Source organism: Aythya marila (genome assembly GCF_965140915.1).
Source record: "Aythya marila genome assembly, chromosome: 1".
NCBI classification, from domain to species: Eukaryota; Metazoa; Chordata; class Aves; order Anseriformes; family Anatidae; genus Aythya; species Aythya marila.
Window position 1 is genome coordinate 85,417,408 of NC_139042.1, and position 27,305 is coordinate 85,444,712.

Consider the following 27,305-nt stretch of genomic DNA (forward strand, 5'->3'; position numbering starts at 1 on the left):
TTACTTTGTTTCTTCTCTAAAACTGATGAAAGAATTTGACTGTCTTTGCCTTGGAAATGATAATTAAATAATAACTAAGTAGATATCATGGGAATAAATATTTTCCACTCTAGTATTAGAGACTTGTTTCAGGTTTTATGGTACAGGAGCTGGGGAGACTTACAGCACAGTTTTATCTAGATAAACTTCAATGTAAAAAAAAAAAAAAAATTCTATCAAAGTACAATTATTAAATGGTATACTTTTGTCATACTAGCACCATCAATTGCTAGCATAAATTTTTATTGTTTGTCAAAAAAAAAAAAAAAGTTTTGCTACAGAATATTCAGAAACTTGACACAGTTATGTAACCTATATACACATATTAGGTCTGAAAACTTTGGTATTACTGTCCTTGCATTTTAAACTTCTCCCACAATGCAACAAATTAGGGAGCCTCATCCCTAGACCTCCAGAAAAGACATGTTTGAGACCTTTCCATGTTCTTCCCTGTCCTCAAAAATCTTCACTGCTCCTTCTCCCACACTAAGGAAAGCAATATGCAAATCCAGTTCCTTCCTCTGTACAAGCATAGCTGACTCCTTTAGAGCCGACCAGACTAATGTGTATGGTGGGAACCTGATTTAATCTTACTACTCCAGAGGAACTTGTTCCACAATGTTATTCACTTTGCTACAAATGTTCTTAGAGATCTCGAACATACTGGCTGTGGGAGTGTTAGTTCTATAAACTAAGATACAACTGGTTCTTAGCTTTTAGAATACCTCCAAATAACCTGGATGTGCTGACATTCTTCCTGCTCCATAAAAAGAGCTGTAAGAGGAGCAATGGCCTCTGTATGTGTGTGACTAGGTGTGTGAGATTCAGTTTTAGCTGATGAGAACAAACTGCTGTGCCAGTCTGAATGTTGAATAGAGCCCTTTCAAAAGAATGAAACCAGGATAAGCTGTAAAAGAAGTAACGATAAAGTAATGATTATGAAAAGCAATGTGAAATATTTATGAAATACTGTACTTCTGAGATTAGACTAGCCTAATGGCTGTCCATTTTACATGTGCTAAACAATTACTGACTACATTACTATTTTGCCGTCTCTAATAAGCAATTCTAGTAAAAATCCAGTATAATACTTAACACCACCTCAGTGATAAAAAAAGAGCATATTACTCCTTTCGAAAGGCATCTTTCACAGATATTTAGAGACGAGGGACATAGATGGTCAGGAAATACAACTTTTTTAGTGTAGTTTGAAGCATCTTACTCTCTATTGCTGCAACCCTACCAACAACACCAACACTCCCCTTCACTGCAGGAAATGTATTCTGTATGACAAGATTATGGCAAGTCATCTACTTATGGCATTGTTTTTTTCTCACTTTTTGGAGAAAAATGCACAAAGTTCTGAAAAATGCGTTAAAAGATCTGAATAAAGTTGGGACGGGCACCTTCTCTGATTCATCAGATATGCTGTAGTTCTGAATGTAGATTGCAACAGAATCTAAAACTAAGTTACTAAACTGAACCTACATTTGCGAGATGTATTTGAATCTTTAAAATTATAGCATAAATGAACATCCTTTACATGAGTGAGAGCACCCACTATATTCTTAAAGGAAGGGTCTCAAACTAACTTTATTTCATTCATGTTCATTTATATTTGTGGATTTACTGCCTTCAAAAAGTTGTTCATATTACTTTCATTTGCAAATTGGATTTTTGTGCATGGTACATATAATCTAATGCCAATGCAGGCAAAAAGAAGGGATTTAGATCTGAGAGAGCTTTTAAAATGTTGCTTCTTTATAATGATTATCCCGTGAAAATTGACCTCCTTCAAGACAGCTGAGAACAGCAATGGAAACATTTCAGATCTAGAATTTCAGATACTTAGATATCTTCTTTTTGCAATGATTATTCTTGTGTGTTTACTTGTTTGTGTTCCTTCCCCCCCCCAACCCCCCCATTTCTTTTTTTTTTCTGAGTGAAATGCATAGGTCAGAATGTCAGATTGTCAGAAAGTCTGATGTGCTTTAGAATCTGAGCTAGGGTAGAATCCACTGATCAGTTTTAGTCCTTCTGTTTCCAGCTAGCCTTTTTACACAACTGGCTACTATACACATTCTTCTACCGCGTCTCACTGTGTTTGGCTGTTTGCTTACTGTTCATCTTTAATCTTTTGACCATTCATTTTACACATGCAGTGCAGCTTATGGTTAGGTTTTGCGATGTCAGAAATAGTCCTCTACATTTCTATTTATTTGTTTATCTTCTCAGTGACTCACAGTGAGTAAAAATGATAAGATTTCCAACATAATCTTATCCAGCACAGTATTGGTGAGACTTCTATTTACAGATTAGTCCATTGTAAAGTATGCCTTCAATTGCTCAAAGGCTGGAATTCACTAAATTGGCTTAAGTTATGTAATAAAAAAACAAGCAACATTCAGCAAGTTCTTGAATAAATAATAATAATAATATATTGAGATACAAATGGCTAACAAAAGTAATATTTCCATTATGTCTGTCACACAGGGAAACATAATTCATTTTACCTGTAAAAGTGCTGTGTAGAATTTCTTCTGCTACCTTTATACTGGTCTTGCAGCATTACATTTACTTAAGAATATTACTAATTTGTAAATTAAAATTACTAAATTACTAATTAGTAAATATTACTAATATTTACTTAAGAATATCACTAATGAACAACCAACGGGATGTTGGTACAGTTGAAATACCTGTCTCAGTGATGAACTTTACAAGCAGCTATCATGTGTCTTCTGGCTCTATTAATTTAGAGTAGGTATTAATAGTTATAATCCAAGTAAATGGGAAAAACTGTACAACATTTATTTAACACTCATTTGCATCAGAGAGCTACAAATTAAAGTGCAGAGTACTTATAATTCATTTTTCTTCATTGTAAACCTGTCAGTACAATGACTGTAGTTATATTATGTAATTTACACTGGCCACTAAACACTTCAAGAAAATGTAGGTAATTTGGTTTATTTCATGTATACTTTAAAACAGCTGTCCCACAGAGCGCCACTTCTTCTTAATAAGGGAGAAACTGCATGGGAAAAAATATCATTTAAGTAATTTTCCCAAACTTTCAGAAAAGTCTTAGGAGTTGGTGGGAGTGATTTGATTATTTGAGTAGGAAACAGGAAATTACATACTTGTTCTCTAATAAAATATCTTCATCTCTGCCACTTGTCTGGAAATATTATTGTTAGATGTCCTTCTTCTGTAAAAATTACAACCCATATTAAAGCCTTAACTAAATTATAGGAAAACAAAACAAAACAAAACAAAAAATCAGATTTTGAAAGCCAATTTTTGACCATTTCTTTTCATAATGTTTGTAATGTCTATGCTTCTGTCTTCTGGATGGAGCTTAAATATGCCTTTAAGTTGTAAAAATGTCAAGAAGCTGTTGTTGTGGTATTTACTGCTTTACTCTTGTCTGGGAGGAGAATAACGAAATGTTCATACAGTGAATGATCTCCTTTAAAGAATATTTTATGTCCAGCTTTCCAAATATAGAGAGGATTACTGAATATTTTTGTTATGGATCAAACTACGAATCTAAGTCTTTTAGAAAAAGTTCTTCAGAAATTGGGAAGAAACATATCTTGGGCTTTGGGAAATGTTATGAGAGGACCAGGAAAGAAGGCATTAGAAGTAGCTCTACAGCAGCATGGAACAGGTAATCTTGAATGCAATCACGCAGCATATGCAGGACAACCAGGGGATCAGGCCCAGTCAGCACGGGTTCATGAAAGGCAAGTCCTGCCTGAACAACCTCATCTCTTTCTATGACTGGCTGAGCTGCCTGGTAGATGAGGGAAAGGCTGTTGATGTAGTCTACCTAGACTTCAACAGGGCCTTTGACACAGCCGCCCACAGTATTCTGGAGAAGCTGGCAGCCCATGGACAGGTACACTCTTTGCTGGGTTAAAAATGGGCTGGATGGCCGTGCCCAGAGAGTAGTGGTGAACAGAATGAAATCCAGCTAGTGACCGGTCACCTGTGGTATTCCCCAGGGGTCAGTGTTGGGAACCATCTTCTTTAATATCTTTATTGAAGGTTTGGATGAGGAAATTGAGTGCACCCTCAGTAACTTTGCAGACGACACCAAGTTGGAGGGAAGTGTTGATCTACTGGAGGGTAGGAAGGCCCTGCAGAGGGACCTGGACAGGATGGGTCAATGGGCAGAGGCCAAAGGGATGAGGTTCAACATGGCTAGGTGCCGGGTCCTGCACTTTGGCTACAACCCCATGCAACAATACAAGCCTGGGGGAGAGTGGCTTGAAAGCTGTGCAGAGGAAAAGGATCTGGGGCTGCTGATCTTGAGCTCACCTGAACTTGAGCTGGCAGTGTGCCCATGTGTCCAAGAAGGCCAACGGCATCCTGGCTTGTATCAGGAGTAGTGTAGCCAGCAGGACCAGGGAGGTGATCGTCCCCTTGTATTCTGCACCTCAAGTACTGTCTTCAGTTTTGGGCTTCTCACTACAAGAAGGACATCAAGGCCTTGGAGAGTGTCCAGAGAAAGGCTACGAAGCTGCTGAAGGGCCTGGAACACAAGTCCTTTGAGGAGCAGCTGAGGGAACTGTGGTTGTTTTTTTTTTTTTTTTTTGTTTTTGTTTTTTTTTTTTTAGTCTGGAGAAGAGGAGGCTCAGGGGAGACCTTATTGCTCTCTACAACTACCTGAAAAGAAGTTGTGGGGAGCTGGGAAGTGTGTTGACCTCTTGTTGAAGGTAACTAGTGATAGGACTAGAGGAAATGGCCTCAAGTCACACACTGGGAGGTCTAGGTTGGAAATTAGGACACATTTCTTCTCAGAAGGAGTAGTCAGACATTGGACCAGGTTGCCCAGTGAGGTGGTGGAGTAACGGTCCCTGGGGGTATTTAATGAAATGTTGGACATGGTGCTTAGGGACATGGTTTAATGAGTGACATTGGTAGTAGGGTGGTAGTTGGACTAGATGATCTTTTAGGTCTTTTCCAAACTTAATGATTCTATGATTCTAAGAGCTAACAGTAGCATCCCTCTAAGTGCAAAACATCTGATTTTTCAAAGGTGTTAGTACAGTACAACTTAGATCATGTCAGGTACATGAAATCATGTGGTCAGCTGTGGTACACTATGGTACACTGTCAGGAGTCTAATACAAGTGATATTTTGCTAAGAGTACAGCTACCAGTGTGTAAGAGCAATTGATTATTTTGGGAATTATAGGGAAGAATATTTAATAATTCATGTTTTCATGCTGGTTAGTTGTACAAGTGAGAAATCTGTTAGTAGCAGGATGGCGTTTAGAGCATGAATTCCCTCTGTTTCACTGTTGTGTATAATCTAGATATCGTATATATAAGGACACCATTCTCCTTCAAATATGTCTATTACAATAGACTGGTTAAGCAAATATAAACAGAAAAGCATCATCAGATCATGTGTGAATAGTCAGTGAAGAACTCTGTTCCTTGATTTTCAGAGGGACTTCTCTTTCTGTCATTTTCCAATTGCAAACCAGAATCTAAAATTTAAACCACTAGAGAATTTTTGACAATGACAAAAATGTGTATTTTAAGTGGTTCATAAAAAAATAATATAACTATATTGGTAATTGTCTTTTTCATGACACTTAAAAATACTTCGCAATCATTAACTAATTAGCAGAGTACTTTTACAGAATAACATCACACAAATGCAGTGAAACTGTGTTGAGTCACCCAGCAATACTTTTCTTCCTAGCATAGGTATATATATATAGATTTAAGGACATATAATCTGTTAAATGTTTTTGCATTTACAATAAAGCTTGTAATCTTCTTGTCATTAATCCATTTCTGAAAAAGAAACAACAACAACAACAAAGTTATGTTTCTTTGTTTCTGTATCTGTAACATTCCTTCTTTCCTGAAGAAAGCTTTATTTCTATTAACTTTTGTTTTCTCTATTCTTTTAATTGTTTGATTTTCTGAGTTAGACTGGTTGAAGATATTTTGCTTGACTGATTTGAGAAGGAACTAATCTTCAAGGCTGTGTTTCATTTCTGTTTAGCAGAGGAGTTGAGAAGAAGGTGCTCTACCAACATCAGGCTCTGACAAACACGATGTATAGCTGACTGGAGTAGTTAATTCAGATGTTTCTGCACCTAAGAATAGGCACTGACATCAAGATTGAGTGTTCATATTAAGAACTGAAACTGCTTGCACAGTTAGTGAACATGAATGGAGGAAGCAAGTTCAGGAAAGCTTGTTCTTAACATCTTGTCTGATGGGAAGACACCCTGGAAAACAATATTCTAAAGTGGACAAAGGTTTTGCTGGTTTCACAATTTGGTGGCTGGGAAATTTAAACTGGAGGTCATGAGGCAAGAACCATCCATGTCTACTTTGGAGAGGAATTTCTGTGGGTTTCTATCAGGAAATAGTAGATAGCCATATTCTTAAATGCTTCTCATTTCCTATTTACATATATGGTAGTTAATGAATATCCAGGGAGCCTGCTTATATTAGACTGCTAACATTACACAGCAGTGGTTCTTTACAAGGAAAATATACTGAAAATCTTTAGATAAGGTTGCCATGCATGAGGATGTGATTTCGGCTTATTAGTCTTTAAATGTCATAATTTTGCAATACTTCAACTTTTCATAATGCTTTTTACCTCATCATTTTAGAGCATGAAGTCATCAAAACCACATCATTGAAACAGCTTTTAACACTCTTGCTGGCAACAGTGATGACTTCAGAAAAAAAAAGAAAAAAGAAAAAAAAAAAAAAAAAGAAAGAAAACTTTTTGTATTCATATGTACAACGTTATAAGTTATTGCTTATCAAGAAATCATTATTAGGGTGCTTTTCAGAGTTCAGATAACTTTCTTATTTGATATGCATCTAAATTGTTTTTGAATGTTATTCTAAAACACTGTTTTTGCAACATGGACAAGTGGAACAAGGAAGAACTGAAAACATGAAAAAAATATATTTTTAATATTATTCAAGCAATTGGAACATTAGTTGTTCATTCAATGGGATTTCCTTATTTTGTTTGATTCAGCTTGTTTATATACGCATAATACTAGTGTATGTTATTTGATAAGATAATCTCTAACCACTGTATGAAACTGAATTTTTAATTACATTTATTTGCGTATTAATATGAATTATTATGCCTTGATGTTTATGATTTTGAAATTGAACATACTAAGTTTAGGAATGTATTGTTGGAAGTACATTGTATGGGATATAAAAGAAATGCGTATAATGGATTCCACATGCTTTAAAGGATGTGTTCTATTACAGCTGTAAGCATAACATAATAATAAATTCAAGGCTGTTTTGAGCTATCATGCTCAGTCTTATATGCAGTATATATGTTATTTCACTATTTTTTAATAAGATTAGTTTTGTGAAGTTTAGAATATATATTGAAACAATGTATGAAACAGGAAAGTGTTTTTCAAAACGTGCATGTGCCCTTCATATTTACTGAAATCAAATTGAAAGTGAACCTGTAACCAGTCTATTCTTTTATTTATCATAGCTATGAGTCTGAAATTACTCCAATAGGAAATGTTAAATGATGAATTTCATGACTTATAGTGCTAGCCAGCCTTACATCAAATTATTATTTTTTTCTTTCAATCTGGAAACACATTAAGTAGCAAAGTGATGGGTATCTACGTATTTGCAGCAAAAACATGTATCTTCATCCCATTTGGTTTGGTACTACATACTTAAATAATTTTGTGATAACCTAAATAAAATAAAATAAAATAAAATAAAATAAAATAAAATAAAATAAAACAAAATAAAATAAAACAGACTGTCAATATGATTGCTTACAAACCGAGTAACCATTTGGTGGACTTGGCAGTGCTAAATTAAAGATTGGACAAGATAATCTTAGAGGTCTTTTCCAACCTATATGATTCTATGAATCTATGATTTATCAAATATCATTGTATAATGTATGTACTATTAACTGCCTATGACCAATAGTGGAAGACAGTTTTAAACTAATTATAAATACATTCCTATTGTACTAAACAAGACCAAAAAAAAATTTAATTCTAATGTCATTGGAAAATCTAGATTTCTTGCAAATAAGTTTCTATCTGCCTATTTATTTATTTTTTAATATATTGACCTATGTAATTTTGGAAGGCATATTATATTTTAATATATTGATAAATAGGTATACATATATAAACTTCTTACTTAGATTTGATAGACTTTTTGGATTAAAAAAATGTAAAATTGTTATCATGAAGTTCTCATATAGGAATTCTTTAAGCTTTATGAAACATTTTGGTTACCACGGCAATAGTTATCAGCCACACTTTGATACAGGACAGAGTAGTGTAAAAATTCAGTCTGTAAGGTAAAGTTGATAAAAACGTCATACTCTTCTTTTAGGTGTTCTGAATCATTTAAAGACATTATTAAAAGACATGTGAAGACAAAGGTTTCACTAACAAATATATTTTTAATAATTTATAATGCATAGCAAAGATCAAAGCTTGTTGACATTAATGAACTGATTAAATGGATATGGTCTGTGTGTAGTGTATGGGAGCAAATTTGAAAGCACTCAACGAAAATTTTATTCAAGACACTTGCTATTGTCTCTAGCCCAACCTGTTGATGAGTGAATGACAGTAAAATGCTCCCTGGATTTTTGATGAGGACATAATGATCTGAAGAATGTCTCATCAAGTTAAAGCTACTCAAGCCAATCTGTTTAACCTTTTAAAACTTTAATACTGTGTGATTGTGATTAGAAATTAGTCTTCTGCCTAAGATAGGATAGAACAATTAAGCCTGGTCAACAGAACACTTCAGGTCTGGATGGCCACCCTCTCTAGGTAAACCCGTTCACATCTAGAAAGGCAGCTGACAAATGCACATGGAGAGCCTGTAGCCTTTGGGTAGAAAGGGCTGTGGGACTCAAGGCAATAACATACCAGTTCAGCTTCTGCCACCAGGCATCTATTGCATCATGTTCTGTTTTTAATATTGTCATCCTATAAGACTTGGAACAAGGTTCTTTAGCCCACAGTATATTTAATTCCTGTTTATACAGTGTGACCTGTGGTCAGTCTGTGGGGACTGAACCATCTAAGAGATTGCTTATCCTACTTCTCCTGGAGAAGCAAGGTTTACCTCAGTATGGATTTGCTATGTCTCAGTTACAAATAAGTCCCCATAATTAAAAGCATAATTTCCTTCTGTCATGTTTATACAGTCATTGCAAGTCTCATAATATTTAGCTGTAGTTTAGGAAGAAGAAAAAGAAACTAAGCTACCTTGATTTAGCATTAGTTTTTTCAAGAGGAAACATCAGGGGCACTAGGCAGCTCAGAAGCCATTTTATGATTACAAAATAGAGTTAGAGTTTTAGCAATGTGTTTTTAGTTAAGGCTGTATTCAGTGAAATAGTAGCATGTTTAATATTTGAATGACCTTTTTATATTCCTGATGAAATTCATTGTAATGAATCAGAACACATAACACTTTTAGCATTTATGATTTCAGGCTGTTAGAGGATTGACTTTTTGTTGGTGTATACATTTGATTCATTATCACATGTTATTTCAGAATTGCAATAGAGATCATGTTCTTTATCTTCTCTTCTAAAAGAAAGCTTATACTTTCGTAGCATGTTTATTTCAAGGGACGGTAATGCAATGAGGAAAATTTGTAAAATATGTGTTGAAGGATTCTTGTGCTGGGTATCCCTGCCTTGATTACATGCATAATCTTCTTTAAAAAGAAAAGTGATGTTTTAAAAATGAGCTTTGTCAAAAGGTCAAAAGTGCTGAGTATCCATTGATTAACATTTAATCCAGAGCAGTTTTGGTATGTTTTTGAACATATATCCATATATATGTATACGCTTATAAATATTGTATGGTAGAAAATGTCTTCACAGATTCTTGCTCATCCTTATGACAGACAGTTAATACCTATAGTGATTGTATTTCAAAAACTGTGGCTGATGATAGAAATCCATGCTAGTCTTAGAAGTCTTATTTAACCATCTTTCAGACCCTGACAGTTACCCCTTTGTGACATCTGTCTCTTGAAATGTCCATTTTAGCAGCTGTTTTGTATGCCTACACATCTCTTACGATTACTTCTGGTCTTCACTTCACCACTGTTCAAAATGAAAGGTGCTCCCAGCATTGGGACAAAAAGTGCAAAAAGTGTTTATCTTTTTTTTTATTTTTTTTTTAAGTTCATCATGTTCTCACCTAAACTAGTGCCTCTTCACAAAAATAAAAATAATAATGAATAAATAAATAAATAAAAACAGGATCTACATTTCACCAACAGAGCTCCCACAATCTAGATAAGACATTGATTGGGAAATAAACTTGTATTTTTCCAATCATCTAGCAGTAAAATAAATGAAGTACTAAAAAGTTTCTAGCAGTATCATTGCTATAGTTTTCAAAACTAATATGGTGGAGGGATATTGTGTGGAATGGGAAGTGTAAGGATTTTTCACTTTGCTGTTCTGTCACTTATTTGCTTTGACTTCCTTTTATAATTGGCATTTTTATCTGTTGTGCCTATGAAAATAAGTCTAAATTTTAATATATAAGCAGTACTCTGGTAAGCTTTGACGTTTCAGCTTTAGAAATTATATAATTAGTATTATTTGTTGTTTTGTTTTTCCTGGAAGAAAGGACAAAACTCTTTAGTGGCAATTTTTTCTTTTTTTCTCTGAGCAACAGAAAAAAGGCAACCTCATTCTCGAGATCATAACTTGACTACCAAGAAAGTGAGGCTAATCTGATAATATTTGTTATATTCAACATTTATTTGGAGAAGATTACATTGTCTTAAAATTAATTACCTGATGAAGATGGGAGAATCACATCTTTCACTATTCTTTAATGTGAATTAGCTATGCAATTTGAAATTTGTTCTTTGGATATTAAAATGTGTAAGTTTATCTTGCATTCTTGATCAATAAAGTAAAATTACTAAGGAAAAGTTTGAAATGTAGACAAACTTCAACTTTTTTTTTTTTTTTTAATTTTAATTCAAATAACCAAAGTTTTGAACAGCTTCACTTCCAGCCTTTCCAGCTGAGTTCAGATGTTTGGATGTAACATAAATAAGTTGAATTACATATTTGATGTGGCATTCTTCTGTTCCTGTATTGCTCACAAACTTGACCTCATTTATGTAGCCCTACGTAAATTATACATACACACTTTTAAATAAGAAGCACATTGACTCTAATCACTGCTTGTGTGTGTGTATGTGTGTAGGTTATAAAACATTCAGAAGTCACTATCACTTATGGTTATAAGAAACTTGAATACTTTTCCTTATCTTATTTGTCACGTACTGAATCTATGAATCAGTAAATACTTTGACCATAGACAAAATCACATAGATATATATGCTTTATAGCTTAATAGCAAATAGCTTAATAGCAAATAACCTACAGTTTAATTCTATTTCAGAAAGCATAGATGTAAGCAAAATCCCCAGATTAGTTTTGCTACCAAGAAAAGTTTCCTCCTTTGTGTGAAAATCCTCATTGAAAAAATAAAATATGTGGGCAATTGCTTATACACTTCAAAGTATGTTTTAATATATATTTTGCCTTTTTTTTTAATTTTGTTTTGGTGCACAAGATAAATCATTTTATATATTTGATGTTTGATATATTTAGAATGTAAGACTACAGAGGTGCTTCAGATAGTAATGAGTTATTTTCCTAAAGGAAAATGAAAGTTATGAGTTTTCATCAAAACAGAAGTTTGAAATTATTTAAACTTTTTTAGGAAGCAGGTGGTGTTCAGTATACTTGTTACAAGTCTGGAAAGACAGATGATGGAGGAAGTGGAACAGATTATACAAAGTCCTTTAAACAGTGACATAGGTCACCATATGTGATTTACAATAACAGACTTTTAATTCAGAAATGTGTCAATTCCATTTCTTCTTCTTCTTCTTTTTTTTTTTTTTTTCTCTGTAAATTCTCTAAATGAATTCTCTTTCTTCTCTTTTTCATATTTGTACAGTTAAGATACATTGTGTTTCCAAATATGCGTACTGTGCCTTGGTATTAAATACGGCTCTATACATGTATTATATTTCACCTGTATGTGTAGTCAACAAAAGAGAAAACATTCTTTTTCAGTATACATCTAGATCACAGAACTTTTCACTAACAGCTAGTTGTGACTTCTTTAAATTTGGCATATCATTTGGTTTTCTGTTCATAAATCAAAAGGAAAAAATCCAAGGCAATTAAACTATCTTCTAATAAGCTTATTGTTTCCTGCAGTTTTCAAAACCTATTACAAGTAACCATGTAGCAGAGATGCTTCATCAGTTTGATGCCATCTTATCACTAGCTCCCTTCCCCTGTCCTCCCTTCCCCAAATATACTTTGCTCATCAGGCGAGTTTGGTTGGTTTCTTGTTGTTAATTTATTAAATGAACTATGTGAATAATGCAACTTTATGCATTGTTTTTCAAAGAGGAGACAGTTTAGTTTCCATTTACATTCCACTTCCTTCTTGATGCGTAAAGTTAATTATCTTCATAATCATATTCTTTAAGATTTCTCTCAATTTCTATACTATTCCCCTTCCTCTCTCCCCAAATGCAGTTTGACAAGTTGCTGGCAACAAATGTTAAAGTGACTAATTACGTTACATCCTCTACATCTGTAATGTGTTGCAATGCAGACTAGAAAACTGGTTTCTGGCAGAGAACCCTGGCTTCAGGAACCAGGTCACTAATACACAGTGGCAGGATGGAGGTTGAATGCTGGTGCTTGATTGATGTAACGTGAACTACACTGAAAACGGCTTCCCTAGCCTTTCAGCTGAAGGCAAAGGCTCTATGTAAGTAGCCTCTAGCAAAGTGCAAGTGAATTAATCAGGAGACAATGGGAAGAAACTTGAAGGTTAATGTAATTTTGAAAGGGTCATTAAAAAAATATCTTAGCAACTTACATGGCTTTAAGAAATTACCATTATCATAGCACTACTGTTTCATAAAATTGGCATACTTTATTCAGCAATAAGTCTATAAGTAATGGTATGAGTGGATTGAGTACAAAAGTAAAAACAAGTTTAAAAGTTGAATGCATCATTTGTTTCAAGATAATATATTTTAAATTCTCACTATTCAAATATTCAGAAGCACTTGAAACTAGTTCTAAAGTTTAATTACCAAATCATGGTTGTTAAAATATGCTTCAGTTTTTAGAGATTGTTCAATGACAGGACTATTTCAGGCAAGTGCAAGACTTCAAATTGTGATCTTTTACCAAACAAGCACTTCTTGTAACTGTAATTGCCCTTGGGCTAGTGAATGCTACTATTACATTGATTTTCAAAATAATCATACATCTACTTGAAAATATGTTGTATATCTCTGATGCCTAACCTAAAGTAGTTCTGTATGATTATAGCTAATTAAATCAGATCTCAAAACTGTACTTAATTATGTTAATTTTTTGAACAAAGAGATCCAGCAACCTGTAGGTAAAGTCCGCATGGCATTTCCCACAGTTTCACTATGAGCTCAAGCTAGGATTTCATTTTATTTTTTTTTTCAAAGTCATGTGTCCATTCTAGTTCAGTTTTAGAAATTTGTATCTCTTGGTGATTCTTTTTCACTTCAAATTTCAGCTAAGCATTGTTTCCCTTTGTTTTTTACCTAAGACAATGATGCCTAATGTGCATGCGTGCACGCACACACACACTACACAATCAAAAAAAAAAAAAAAAAAAAAAGGCTAAGGTCAGACAAACCACTGGGTGGTTATAAAACTTTTCTCTTCTTCCAACCCTCCCCATATAACACTATAGCACTATAGATAAGGAAGTTTTGAGTGTGCATTGATATTTCCTAAGTTTTTATTTCCCTTTTCATTTTGTTCTGGTACCTTGGACTTCCATTCTTAGTGAAATAACAAGCTTACTTAAGTGTAAACCCATGGTGAAGAGGTAACTTGCACAGCTGACCTGCTACCTGAAGATAATACAGAGAAAAAACAGACAACATTACTGGGTTTGCATCGGTTAAAATATTGTGAGAATATTGTGTCTCAGGCTGGACCAACTGCTCCAGAGACAGAGCTTGCTCCTTTTAAAGTGGCAGTGAAGTTGTAGGCATTCTTATTTCAGTAACCTCCAGGTCTTCCTAAGGAAGAATATGTGGGGCTGTGTAGGTCTTGCAAATTGATCCACTTTAAAAATCTGTAGAAATGATTTATGCTGAGGAGTTCAATATAGACTGCTGTGAATATTTAAAGGGTTGGATGTAAACAAATATATAGATGAATACAGACAAAACTGCTGAGCAGAAGAAAAAGAAAAAAAAGGAAAAATTTAAGTGGTTACCTTATGTCAGACTACTTTAATACTTCTATAAGCAAGTATTTTTCAGCACATAGAGGGAGATTTTGCACATTTTAATTATTGCTTTTCAAAGAACAACTGTTCTTTCTGCTAATATACTTTTTTTTTTTTTTTTTTCCATCTCAGTCTATTTAATTTCCTTGAATTTATTACTTTCATTAGAGATCAGTAAGATGTCTACTAATTGCCCAACTTTTAGCCAAGCCAATATTACAAAAACGTGGTGTTGTTAACCCCATCTGACATTCTTTATTTAAGAATTTATCTTTTTGTTATTTATCTTACCAATTACCACAACCTGTTTTTTCTGTGTTCAGCTCCTGTCTTTTTCCATTTGCATATTTCCAAAACATAAACAGCAGAAGATGCAAATTATTGATAATTAAATAAATAGACAGGGTGTGGAAAGGATAAGTTAAAGCATATCTGCAGACCTGTGAAGAAAACAATTTATAGAGAACAATACAAAAGTAGAAATGTCTACAAATGAGATAAATCTGTTATAGTAAAAGCATCTTAAGGTGCATTTGCAATAATGAAAATGCTAACATGAATGCAAATTATTTCAGAATATCTGACTATTCTTAATTTCAAATTATTATTTTTTTCTCACATAATTTGTAAAATTATGGAATTCTCTTGTAAGAAGTCATTCTTGAGATTGAAAACACATTTTAGGTTTTTCTAGATCCACTGCCAATGTTCAGCTATTCTATCAGTCACAAGCAGCTTTTAGTATGTCAGTATTTTGTTGAAAAATGACAACACTTGGAGGAGAAATTGACCAATATTTTCTTTACAAAAAGTTTAACAGGCAAAAAAGCATTTTACAAAAGGTCCAGACGTCCTTTCCAGCCTCAAACATTCTGTGATTCTGTGATTCTATGATTCTATGATTCTGAGATTCCACAGACTACATTCTTAGAAATTCTCTTTGAAATAACCACATATTCCTGAGGTATTCTTATTAATATATGGATAATGCAACAAGTACATGAAAAAGTTATATATTTTTCAGCAACACTTTCTATTCTAAAAGACTTATGTGACCCTGCTTTTAATATCTCTACAAAATTTGTTTGTGAAACGTGTTTTTGGAAAACTGCATATGATGGCTTTCTAGCACAATTTACTATACAATCGAATTTGTTTGCTTTTCCTTGCACTACATTTTTTGTTCTCCGGTATATGTTTGGTTTGGGGTATGTGTTAAAGTTAATTCTCCCCATTTCTCATCTTTTCCTTTAAAAAAGGCTGATGGGAGGCAGAAAAGAGGTGCATACATCAAGGGACATACATTCACTGTGATGCTTTTTGCCTTCACATTGCTTCTTAGCATGGTATCTTTTCCAGAAAGAAATGACCATGGCATGGCTCCAGGCTTCTTCCACAACACTTTTTTTTTTTTTTTTTCCAATTTTGTGCTTACTGATTTCTGATAGCTCAAATCCAATAGTACTTGGAAGCTAGTTGTTTTCCCAGAACTCAAGGAATGGTATATCTGTTTGTGTACTGTATGCATGTTTCATACTTCAAGTATGTTTCTTTGCTTGTTTTTCTGTTTCTGTCATAAATGAAATATAATCCTTTCAAATTTATCAGAAGAAAGTAGTCTGGCTGAACAATACTTAATTTGTAGCATATTGATGAATGTTTTTATATATTTATGAAGAATAAATATGTATTTGTGGAATTAGTTTTGGAACCCACAAGTATTTGGTAAATTTGGTTCTATCAAAATAACTATCAAAGTAATGATAGGGGAGAATCAAAACTGCTGCAATAATTTGAAGATTTGCATTTATACATGAAGCAGCCATTTCAGTAGAATGTGTGATGTTGTCATGGTTTCCTCCACTCTTCCTTACACAAAGTGAATTTGGGAGGGATTTGCTTCTCTTTCTCTTTCTCTTTATCAGTGAGTATGCTTGAAAATTATGCATATTCCTAAGTACAGAAAGTACTTTCAAATTTCGGGAGTGTTGTTTTTTAGTTTTCTTTTGTTGTTGTTGTTGTTATTTATTTTATTTTGTTTTGGTTTCATTTTAATTTGTTTTTTACTTTCTTTTGAGCCTTCATTTTGCTGTTTTCTACATTTGCAGTTTGTGATTATTCCATTCAAAGATTAATCAAAGTTAGCGCACTACAGCCTATTAAGCTTGTCACCACTCTAGCTGAGGTACCCATTCTTTTTTATACTACCTCATATTGTGAGTTCCACAGTGATCAGCTCTAAATACTGTAATGAGGCTTGGAGTTTGTATTAGACTAAAAGGGAAAATGAGCAGCGAGGAGGGAAGCAGACGAACACCATAAACATGTTACTTCCAAAAAGTGATAGTTTTAATAATTATTTTTTTCTTTTTTAGTGTATTTTAAAAAATCCATTACTTACTTTTGGCACTGATCATCAGTAACACTTTCAATGTTACTTCCCAGGGTTATATGTTATGAACCAGTCATGAGAAGGACCTGTGACAGCTTTTGAAATTTTAGTGATTATCACTTATAATAGTAAAAATTGTACCAGTTTGAGCTGTATTGTAGTACAATGCAATATAGAAGAAAACTCTATGTGCCACCAAGATTTCTAAGTAAACTAAATTTCCGGTACAGGCAATTTCTGGATCTTCTGTGGGAGAAGTTACATGGAAGAAAACGTCGAATATTGTGACTACGGATAACTGAGATATAGTCAATTCTGAAAGGAAATAAATTATTCTTTATGCTTTTGACGCATATTATGACTCTTCGTACATGATGCCCGGTTTTCCTCAATACTCAGATGTTGTGTTCTCTATGAATATAAAACATTTATAAAATCATGCTTGCTATAATGTAGATGTATTTTTATTTAAAGTCTAAGAAATATGTAAAGGATATTTTTTTGACTTCTTTCTTTCTGGGTTTATCTGACTTTGTTTTGGAATTTAATACAGAAGCAGAAGATAGAGTCTATTGTTTATTTGTCTCAGAAAATCTTCTTCCCTGAACAAAGGCTTGCTGACCTGTCTGGGGAGGTGTTGAGTTTTTTGAGTTGATGTTTACTCCCTAAATTTTAATACTAACATAGAGGCTATTTGATTGCTGAGTATTTAAGATTATTGAATAGGGATGCTGGTCTTTATTGTCCAGTGTTCCTATACAGTGCACTGCATAACAAAGATGTGACTAATACTGCAGGATAATAACTTTTTGTTGTTGTTGTTTTCTTTCTCTGCCTAAAGGAGACTGATAATATAATAGCTGCTTTCCACAGCTGTTTGTGGACTGAAATTTTCTATTGTTATCAAAAACTGAACACAGAAGCCACAGGACTGAAATATGTTTAAGGAAATATCTTCCAATCAGAATAAGAATGAGGATTTTCTCATGATAAAAAGCTTTTCTTATTCCCTTTAAAATTTAATTTGACACCTGTAAAAGCTGAAATATATCTCATTCAATCTTTTTCTTTCTCTGTTTCCTAATAGGAATATTTCAATTTTCATCATGTTGCTGCATTTCTAAATTTTTAAGTTCAAATTATTTTATTTTTGTTATTTCCTGGCTAAAGTGCCAACTATTTTCTTTATTTTTTTTTCATGTCTGTAACATAGCAGGTTAAGCACTTTGAACATGCAAAGTCAGGCACATAGACCAGAAGTAAAGAGTATTTGTAAGCAAAATGAATTGTTGCACACTCTACATTGCATATTCCTTTTCCACTGGGAAAGAGCCTAATTTCCTCTAAAATTGTGTTGTTTTTTTCTTTAGCACTTTTCAAGCAAGTCACTTTCTTTCTAGAAATTTAGATAACCTGTTCCTAGATTTACACTTCCTCTGGCCTAAGATATTTAATTATGAAGAGGAATCAACCAATATATTTGTTGTAAATTTGCAATGGTAGAGATTATGCAAATAAATAGTATTTCTTGCAAAAGAAACATATAGACTAATATGCTGATATTCTAGTAAGCATTAATTTCCTTACTTCATACAGTAAGCTTTTTCCAACCACTTCTGTTTCCCAAGAAACATAAAGGAAGGGTTCTTTAAAGAAAGTGTTAACTAAAGAGAGAGAAGTGTGCTTCCCACTTACAGAATCTGAAAAAGAAACAATCTAATGTGATCTTTATTGTCTGCTACCAGTATTGCTTTTAACAATGTTTGTAATTAAAAAAAGGAGTTTTTTCATCATTTTTAAATTATTTTGTGTAACAGGAGCATTATTTCCGGTAAGATGTTCTGGTTTTGGACCTTACTATAAACACACTTTATTAAATAAGTATATAAACATTTCTTCTTACAAGTAGGGTTTGGGGTTGTTGTTTCTGTTGTTGTTGTAGTTTGTTTGTTTTTTCACCAAGCATTAAATTATTGTTGTGTAGCCATCGGCTCTGGTAACATTTCTGCAGACCAAATGCTTATGATGTCTAATCTCTGTTTGCTGCCAAGTAACTCCATGCTATGTGCTAATATAACATCTGCCCTACTGGGTTTGTGTAGAAAGCTTTATTCAAAGTTTGGTATATCACCCAGGCAGTTACTGGCAGATATTGTTCTCCAGCATGTTCTCCATGTTCTTTTTATAAGGACTGTGTAACTTTTTTTTTTTTTTTTCTTTAAATGTGGTATGGTAGACCTTAATTTCTGATAATCATGTTACAAAACAGAATTCTATGGAAACTAAAACTTGAGTACTTAAAATTCATACAGGCTTTGTATAAAAATAATGCAAATCTGAAATGCTCTGTGCCAGGATGTTAGCTGCCTATATGCACAGTCTAGAACCAGCCAGAACATCTGTATGTTAAACTGTAGAGCTGTGCACTACAATTTGTACAACACAGACCCCACTTCCATGATTATCCTCTCTGCATATCAACTACACAGGACACCCTGAAAATTGTCCAGATTTTCTGAACCTGACTATGAATGCAAATAGTTACTAAAAAGAAACCAGAGAGAGTTTGGTCTTTGTTATTGTGTTTCCTTTCACTCACAAGAATGACAGACTCACAATTCTACTGAGACAGAACGCTGCCTCTGGTGATTGTCTGGTCCAACATCCTGCTCATAGCAAGTTCAGGTTCAGCAAGGGCAGTTTGGTCAGGGCTGTGTCCAGTCAGGATTTCAATATCTCCAAGAACAGAGACTCCATGACCTCTCTGAGTAACCTGTTCCTGTGTGACCACCCTCACAGTGAAGGTGTTTTGTTTGTTTGTTTGTTTGTTTGTTTTATGTTCAAGAGAAATTTCCTGTATTCTTAGTAAACTCCCTGTTTAAATTTAGTAAATTTCCTGTACATCCTGTGTGTACCCATTGACTCTTATCCTGTTACTCGGCACCACTAAGAGTCTGGATCTCTCATCTTTACTCCTTCTGTCAAGTATTATTATACATGGACAAGAACTCCCTGAGCCTTCTTGTCTCCACGCTGAACAGTCCAATCTCTTTCAGCCTATCCTTCATATGTCAGATGCTCCAATCCCTTAATTATCATTGTGGACCATCACTGAATTTGTCTCATTTTGTCTATGTCTCTCTTGTACTGGAGAGCCCAGCATAGGATCCAGCACTCCGGATGTGTTTCTTGGGGGCTGAGCAGAAGGGAAGAATCACCTCCCTACATCTGTTGGCAACACTCAGCTTAATGCAGCCCAAGATGTCATTGACATTCCTTGCTGCAAGGGCACAGTGCTAGCTCATGTCTGATTCATTCCCAGATCCTTCTCTTCCAGGCTGATTTCAACTGCTCAGCTCACAGCCTCTGCTGAGACCTAGCGTTGTTACTACCTAGGAGCAGAATTTTCATTTCCCCTTGTTAGCCCATTTCTGGCTAGCCTGTCACGGTCCCTCTGAACGTCAGCACACCCATCTGCTACTATGCTCATCAACAACTCCTCCCAGTTTTGTGTCATCTGAAAACTAGCTGAAGGTGCACTCCATCCCATCATCCAGGTTACTTCTTCACTAATGAAGAAGATAAACAGTAGTGGGCCCAGTATCCAAGGGCTACAACACCAGTTGTGCCACCAACTCAACTTTGTGCTCTTTATCACACTGCTCTGAGCTCAGCAGTTCAACCAGTTATCAGTCCACCTCACCGTCCACTTAGTCAAATTTTCGTCATTTTGCCAGTGAAGATGTGAAAACAGTGCCTTGCTGAAGTCAAAATGAACAACATTCACTGCTCTCTTCTTATCCCCAGAGCTAGCCATCTCATCACTGAAGACTATCAGATTGATTAAGCAAAATTTCTCCTTTGTAAATCCATGCAGACTGTTGCCAATAATCTTCTTGTCCTTCATGCATTTGGAAATGGTTTCCAGGCTATTTTCTCTAGCATCTTCCTAGGGATCAATGTGAGGTCGGCCAGTTTGTGTTCCCCAGATCCTCCTTCTTGCCTTTCTCAAAGATGGTAGTGAAACTTGATTTCTTATAGTCTAAAATAGCCCAGCTTGAAGGCAAAAAGCCTGCCATAATAGAGCAGATCTAAAATGTCTGCCTAAGAGTACCAGAGTGTTAATTTGCACTCAGATCAAAGTTAAAAATAAATAAATAAAAATAAAATAAACTGATTGCAAAAGTAGAAAATAAATATTTTTTCTCGCTTAATTTTTGAGTCACAAGATATGATACTATGTTCAAAATTCTAGCAGAACAGAGGCAGATTCAGAAGATTTAAATCACTGAAATGACTTGAAAAGTAAATGAAAAAGGTATACAGATCCATGACAGAACTGGAACAGAGAGAATGAGAACAGGTTGCCTTTTAAATCATGTGATTTTGAAATAGAGAAACAGAATTAAAATGTTGAATACAAATCCTAAAGGAGGAAAGTCAATGCCATTAGTAAGAACTTTAATTGCAAGGCTTTTAAATGTCAGCTGGAAGGATGTCATCAATGTCATCAATGGAAGGATGGAAGTGGTCAGGGTGCATAAGGTCCTATTCCCTTTATAAGGCCTCCTCAGAGACTGAGAAATCATATTCTGAAATGTCAGTATTATCAGCAGAAAGATTTAATTATGGAAAAAGTCTAGAGTATCTAGAATTTGTATTCAAAGGTCATGGGCTACAGTATTTCCAAGAACTATCTGCCTGAACTTATTCTCTCTCTTTCTTTCTCTCTCTTTGTCTGAGAAAGTAGTAAAAGCACTTCAGGAGGAGATTCACACATATTAATATTCATTTTGTAAAACCAGTGTCCTACAATAAATATGGATTAAAGAAAATACACTCCAGTTAATTTAGGTTTGGCATCTAAATCTGAGAGAGATTATTATACAAAATAACTAATCATAAATGGAAAGTAATGTTAAATTTGAAGGTAAAAATTTAAAGATTGTGTAAGAATCAAGAAAAAGAAAAATCAATGAATAATAAAACTCCAAATTCAACTGAAAAGGGGGAAAGTCAGGCTGAACAAGATATTGTAGGTATCCCTGATTAATTGGACAATGCAATGATTATTAAAGTGAGATTTACTGGAAGTCATCCAGAAGGCATAGAAAAGTATTTTTTAAGAAAATAAGTGTTTGAGTTAGTTACAGAGAATATAATGGTATTATACTTTTTTATTTTTCTTCCACCTATACTTCAATTTAGAGACAAATGAAAAGAGAATAGACTAAAGGAAATTATGTAAGAAGGGGATGATATGCAGAGAAAATTTATTAATGTGTGTGGCAGGATGCTTGCTTGACATTACATCATAGAATCATAGTATCATTAAGGCTGGAAAAGACCTAAAAGATCATCTGGTCCAACCATCTACTATCTACTACAATGTCACCCCCTAAACCATGTCCCTAAGTACCACAGCCAACCTTTCCTTAAATCCCTCCAGGGACAGTGTTTCCACCACCTCCCTGGGCAACCCATTCCAATGCTCTGTCTCCTCATTTCCATCATGAACCTCCCCTGGTGCAACTTGAGCTCATTCCCTCTAGTCCTATCACTAGTTATCTGAGAGAAAAGGTCGACCCCCAGCTCCCCACAACTTCTTTTCAGGTAGTTGTAGAGAGCAATAAGGTCTCCCCTGAGCCTCCTCTTCTCCAGACTACACAAACCCAGTTCCATCAGCTGTTCCCCATAGGACTTGTGTTCCAGGCCCTTCACCAGCTTTGTAGCTTTTCTCATTTGTTCATGCAAACCTCATGATTTATATAACTCTCTGTTTTGCTTCATTAATATATAATCTATTCAGATAGCCCAAATGTAAAGTATACTGCATATGTTTCTGTTTGAGTCACAAGCCTTACACAAGATTTGTAGAGCTTCACAGCCTAACAATGGCATCTAAACACACAGATGAAAGAGCAAAAAATACTCTAATTGGTTCAAAATACCCCAAAGTATTTACAGTAAGGGTCATAGATCCCTCAGAAAATCATGAATATGGGCTGCCAGACTTAAAAAGTGATAGAAGACCATCTCCAAAAGATTTTAATTTGTCTTGGAATAGACGCAGTAGTTTAACTGAGGTCAGCTGGATTTATTTCATCCTGTTTTCACATGGTTGAAAAGACCATGTGAAAAGAAATCTCTGTGTAGATAAAACTGTAGAACAATCTAAATTCAAACCAGGAGCACAGTAATTGAATACTAAAACGTTAATTGCAGTGGTGTTCTTTGTCCTCAACTTATTTTGTCTTCCAGTCACCATTACAAGCGCAGAAAGAATAGTTAGAGGCTGAACAATATGCCACATCCCACTGACATGGTTAATAAGAGTGCCCTGTAGCATGTGATAAGCAAGAGGTGTGGGGCTCTTCCTCAAGGAATATAAATACTGTTATGCAAAATAATCCACTTAGGGCACTCTGGCATGAGCATGAACCAAAGGCCTCATGTTAGCCAGTAATATAAACATGACAAAACAAAATTCCTGCTGAGTGAAGTGCTGCTGAGCTTCACCAATAAGCTTAAATTTTGGAGAATCTCCTGGTTAAAATGCTCCTAGATATGTGGCTTTATTCTTCTGTTAAGAAGAGCATTTATTTTAATTAAACAAACATAATATATCAAACGTTCATTTAAGACAACAACAGCAACAACTACCATGTTCAACATTTCTCATTTATTAGAGATTATCTGATATCTCTTAGGTGGAAGGGGAGGAACAAACTGAAGAGACCATGCAGACAGACCACTCTTCAGCATGACATCCTTTTCATAGAGCTACATAGAAAGTCTCATTTCAATAATCTTGCTTTAGGAATTACTGTTTCACAGAAAATAAATAAATAAATAAATAAATAATGTTGCAATGCTTAGAAACTTTACGGAAGATAGAAAAATAATTTAAGAAAGATAGAAAATAATTTAAATAATTTAAATAATTTAAAAAATAATTTAAGAAAGATAGAAAATAATTTATTTTGGACATTTTACATTTTTTACCCTTTTACCCATTTTATTTTATTTTATTTATTTATACTTTTTTTTTTTTTTTTTTTGTATTTTGTGTATCTTTTGTGTATCTTTGCAGGGTGGGGTGAGAGGGTTGTCCATACAAGAACATTCTCTTAAGATCAAAGCCTTGCTTTCTTCCTTCCTCTCTGCTTTGTTAGAACAAAATATGAATTTTAAATCTTCCGCACAAAGAACTCTTCTATACTGTCAAGATATTAGGCTGATATTTCAGTCAGTGTTTTAACTACATATATTGTTTGGTTCTTTTGTATTTCAAGACATTAGTATCTGCAATGAGAGCATTTTGATTATGAGAACCTTTTCCTTGGAGATTGCTGGAAAATGCCACTGTGTGTTCAAGAAAATTACCAGATAAAAAGAGCAATATATACATCTTCTACAGTCATAGGGGTAGTGTAAATGTCACAACATATTCGATTAGATGTGAGTATGTAATAAAAAACCAACATCTAGATGCATCTGTTCTCCTCCAGTATTCAACCTGATGTTGATCACAGGGGACTCACAAGCTTAAAACATTATAAAGAGCTTCCTGGCAAACCTTTCAACTTCATGCTGTCTCATAAGTTTTCATTTTTCAATGTTTCTCCCTTTCCCAACATACCTCATTACAACTTTTTTTTTTTTTTTTCGTAACAATAGCATCTTTATTTGCATAACAATGTCATAGTAAAAAATATTAAATATTTATTATTTATTAACTTTATTACTTACCACCTTACATGCTACTACAGTTTAATACAGGAAGTGCTGGGCTTCCTGTGTAGTAATGTAAATTTACTGTACTGCATTACATAGTACTATACATTGATTACTGAAGAGGAGAGGAGAGGAGAAGAGAGGAGAGGAGAGAGGAGAGGAGAGAGGAGAGGAGAGGAGAGGAGAGGAGAGGAGAGGAGAGGAGAGGAGAGGAGAGGAGAGGAGAGGAGAGGAGAGGAGAGGAGAGGAGAGGAGAGGAGAGGAGAGGAGAGGAGAGGAGAGGAGAGGAGAGGAGAGGAGAGGAGAGGAGAGGAGAGGAGAGGGGAAAGGGAAAGAAAAGAAAAGAAAGAAAAGAAAAGAAAAGAAAAGAAAAGAAAAGAAAAGAAAAGAAAAGAAAAGAAAAGAAAAGAAAAGAAAAGAAAAGAAAAGAAAAGAAAAGAAAAGAAAAGAAAAGAAAAAAGAAAGAAAAGAAAAAAGGAAAGAATATTACCTTATTTTGGAAAAACAAACAAACAAACAAACAAACAAAACAGTAGAACGAATTAGGTATGAGAAATAAAGACAATTTTCATTAATATGTCCTCATCAATAGGGTTGGTTGGTGATTTTATAGTATGTGGTAAAGAGAAGACAATGAGAAAGGCATAAACTGAAAAAAGAGGCAGAATTTTTGTCTCTAAATGCAAGATTTATGGAACATTTCAGCAGATAAAAGCTGATCTTCAACCAGTCATTGTGATAACTAAGTCACATTTAGGAGTCCGTTTGTGATCATATGCTTCATGCATATATCTTTATTATCCTTATATGGATCTACCCTCAGTTTGAACTGCTTGAATCAGGGTATAATGAGGCTTGTCCACACACAGTGAGGCAGATTTCAGAGTGGGACTGCTGTGAAATTCATGGTATATGTGATTTTAAATGATGTCTGTGTGAATGAAAACTAATCTGTTTTTAACTAAAAGATTATATTTACATTATTAGAAGCCTCAAACGCGTATGAAGAATTTCCCTTTAATAAAAGATCTGGCCATATATTGATTTTTGAAAGACTGTTAACGTCCCTAGTGGTATATCTGAATAGGTAGGTCTGCTTTAAAAGAATTAAACAAACAAACAAACACACAAACACTTGCATGCATTATTTTTATTATTTTTGCATTGCATAAGTTTTGTTATGCTCACAATTACTCAAGAGATAATATCCAATCAAGAATATCCAATACTGGATAGTATTGAGATCTCCACGTGGACAGTGACTGTGTATAATATTGTTTCAAGACTGAAGGTTCAGGCTGAACATATTCATATTTAGTTTTATTGCAGTCTACCAGATGATCTTTGAGGTCTTTTCCAACCTTAATGATTCTATGATTCCATATGCTGCTGCTATAGGGGGAGTCTTATTCCCAGAGTTGTGGCCTCTGGCCTATGCCAAAATAACAAAATGAAGAGAGGAACAGAAAAGTAAATAGTAATGAGGCAAGTAAAGACGTGGCATATCTTTCTGAACTGTTGGATGAATTCAGACAAATAACGTGGACTTCAAGAAAATAACTCCATCTTTTTGGTTTCCTTTAATTTCAGAGTAGGAATATATACATATATATATATATATATGTATACTTGCATAATAATACATTATTTTTTCCCTATTTAATCCTGTACTGTATTTGTAATATATTCTAGGGCCATTCTAGTCATTCTCTCTAAAAGCAAACTGAGTTCATAAACAGAAGAGGTTTAATCTCTTTGCATTACTTCACGTCTCAAAATGGTCAGAAGGTTTTTCATTTTCAGAAAATAAATTTTACTTCAATGAAATAGCTGAACAAAACAGTTCTAAAATACAGAAAACTAAAAATGACAAAGCAAGGCAAGCATTCTTGGGAATTTATTTTCTTGCAGGAATTGTCCTGGCTTTCCAGCCAAGAAATTGCCTTTCTGAGTTGTAGACAACTCCACACAGTCCTGTCTGCCCCTAAGAAATGAAGACTGTTTGTTATCATCAGAATTTCCTAAGAAGAATCTGAATGCTTTGTAAAGCAGACATATACATAAATCTTTGGCTTGTGCATTTTTTTATTTATTATCAGGCTTGTAAGCTTTGAAACAACGTAATTTTTTGGTGTCCATATTAGTGACATTCTTATGTACATTCCAGATTCCTTTTCTTCATTGGCTACATGAATTTCTAAAAAGTGCCCAGTCTCTTCAAATAACTGAAATTTGAATAGAGCAAATGTATTATGTGACCACAGACAGCTAAAGTTAAAGATGTAGCTTAGAAAGAGAAGTGTGGAAGGAGGCAATGTAAAAATATCATCTTCTGGCTAGTTTCCAGCTGTGTGACTGATTTCAGTGGCTCTCAGGTTCATTACCATAAGACAAATTTTCAATGCCTTTTAGAAGTACATCCATTCTGATAGACATAGAATGTGAATTTTGGTACTTTCTCTTTGTGCACGATCAATCTATCTGCAGCTGAACAATACCTCTAAAGTTAAATATTAGTTTTAATACAGTTTCAGAGTTGGTAACTCCACATATGATTTTATTTGTTTTTGTTTGTTTGCTTTAGTTTGGTTTGTTTTTAATGAAAAGAAAGTTTGACACATATTTGTTTGTAAACCATTCAGCAGTGATTGCTCAGAAATCAAAGAAGGGTTGTAAACTTGATTTATGATCCAATATTTCTTTTTCTTTGTGAGAAGCTGACCAAACATCCCTGCCCACTTTTTTTTATTATTCTTTTTTTCTTT

At 34.3% G+C, this 27,305-nt stretch overlaps 1 protein-coding gene across 1 annotated transcript in view; it reads left to right on the plus strand.

The window, feature by feature from the left end:
- Window positions 1-27,305, plus strand: part of IL1RAPL1 (interleukin 1 receptor accessory protein like 1) — a gene marked incomplete at its 3' end in the record, with an annotated part of 758,136 nt that overhangs the window by 544,981 nt on the left and 185,850 nt on the right. The window lies entirely within an intron of this gene.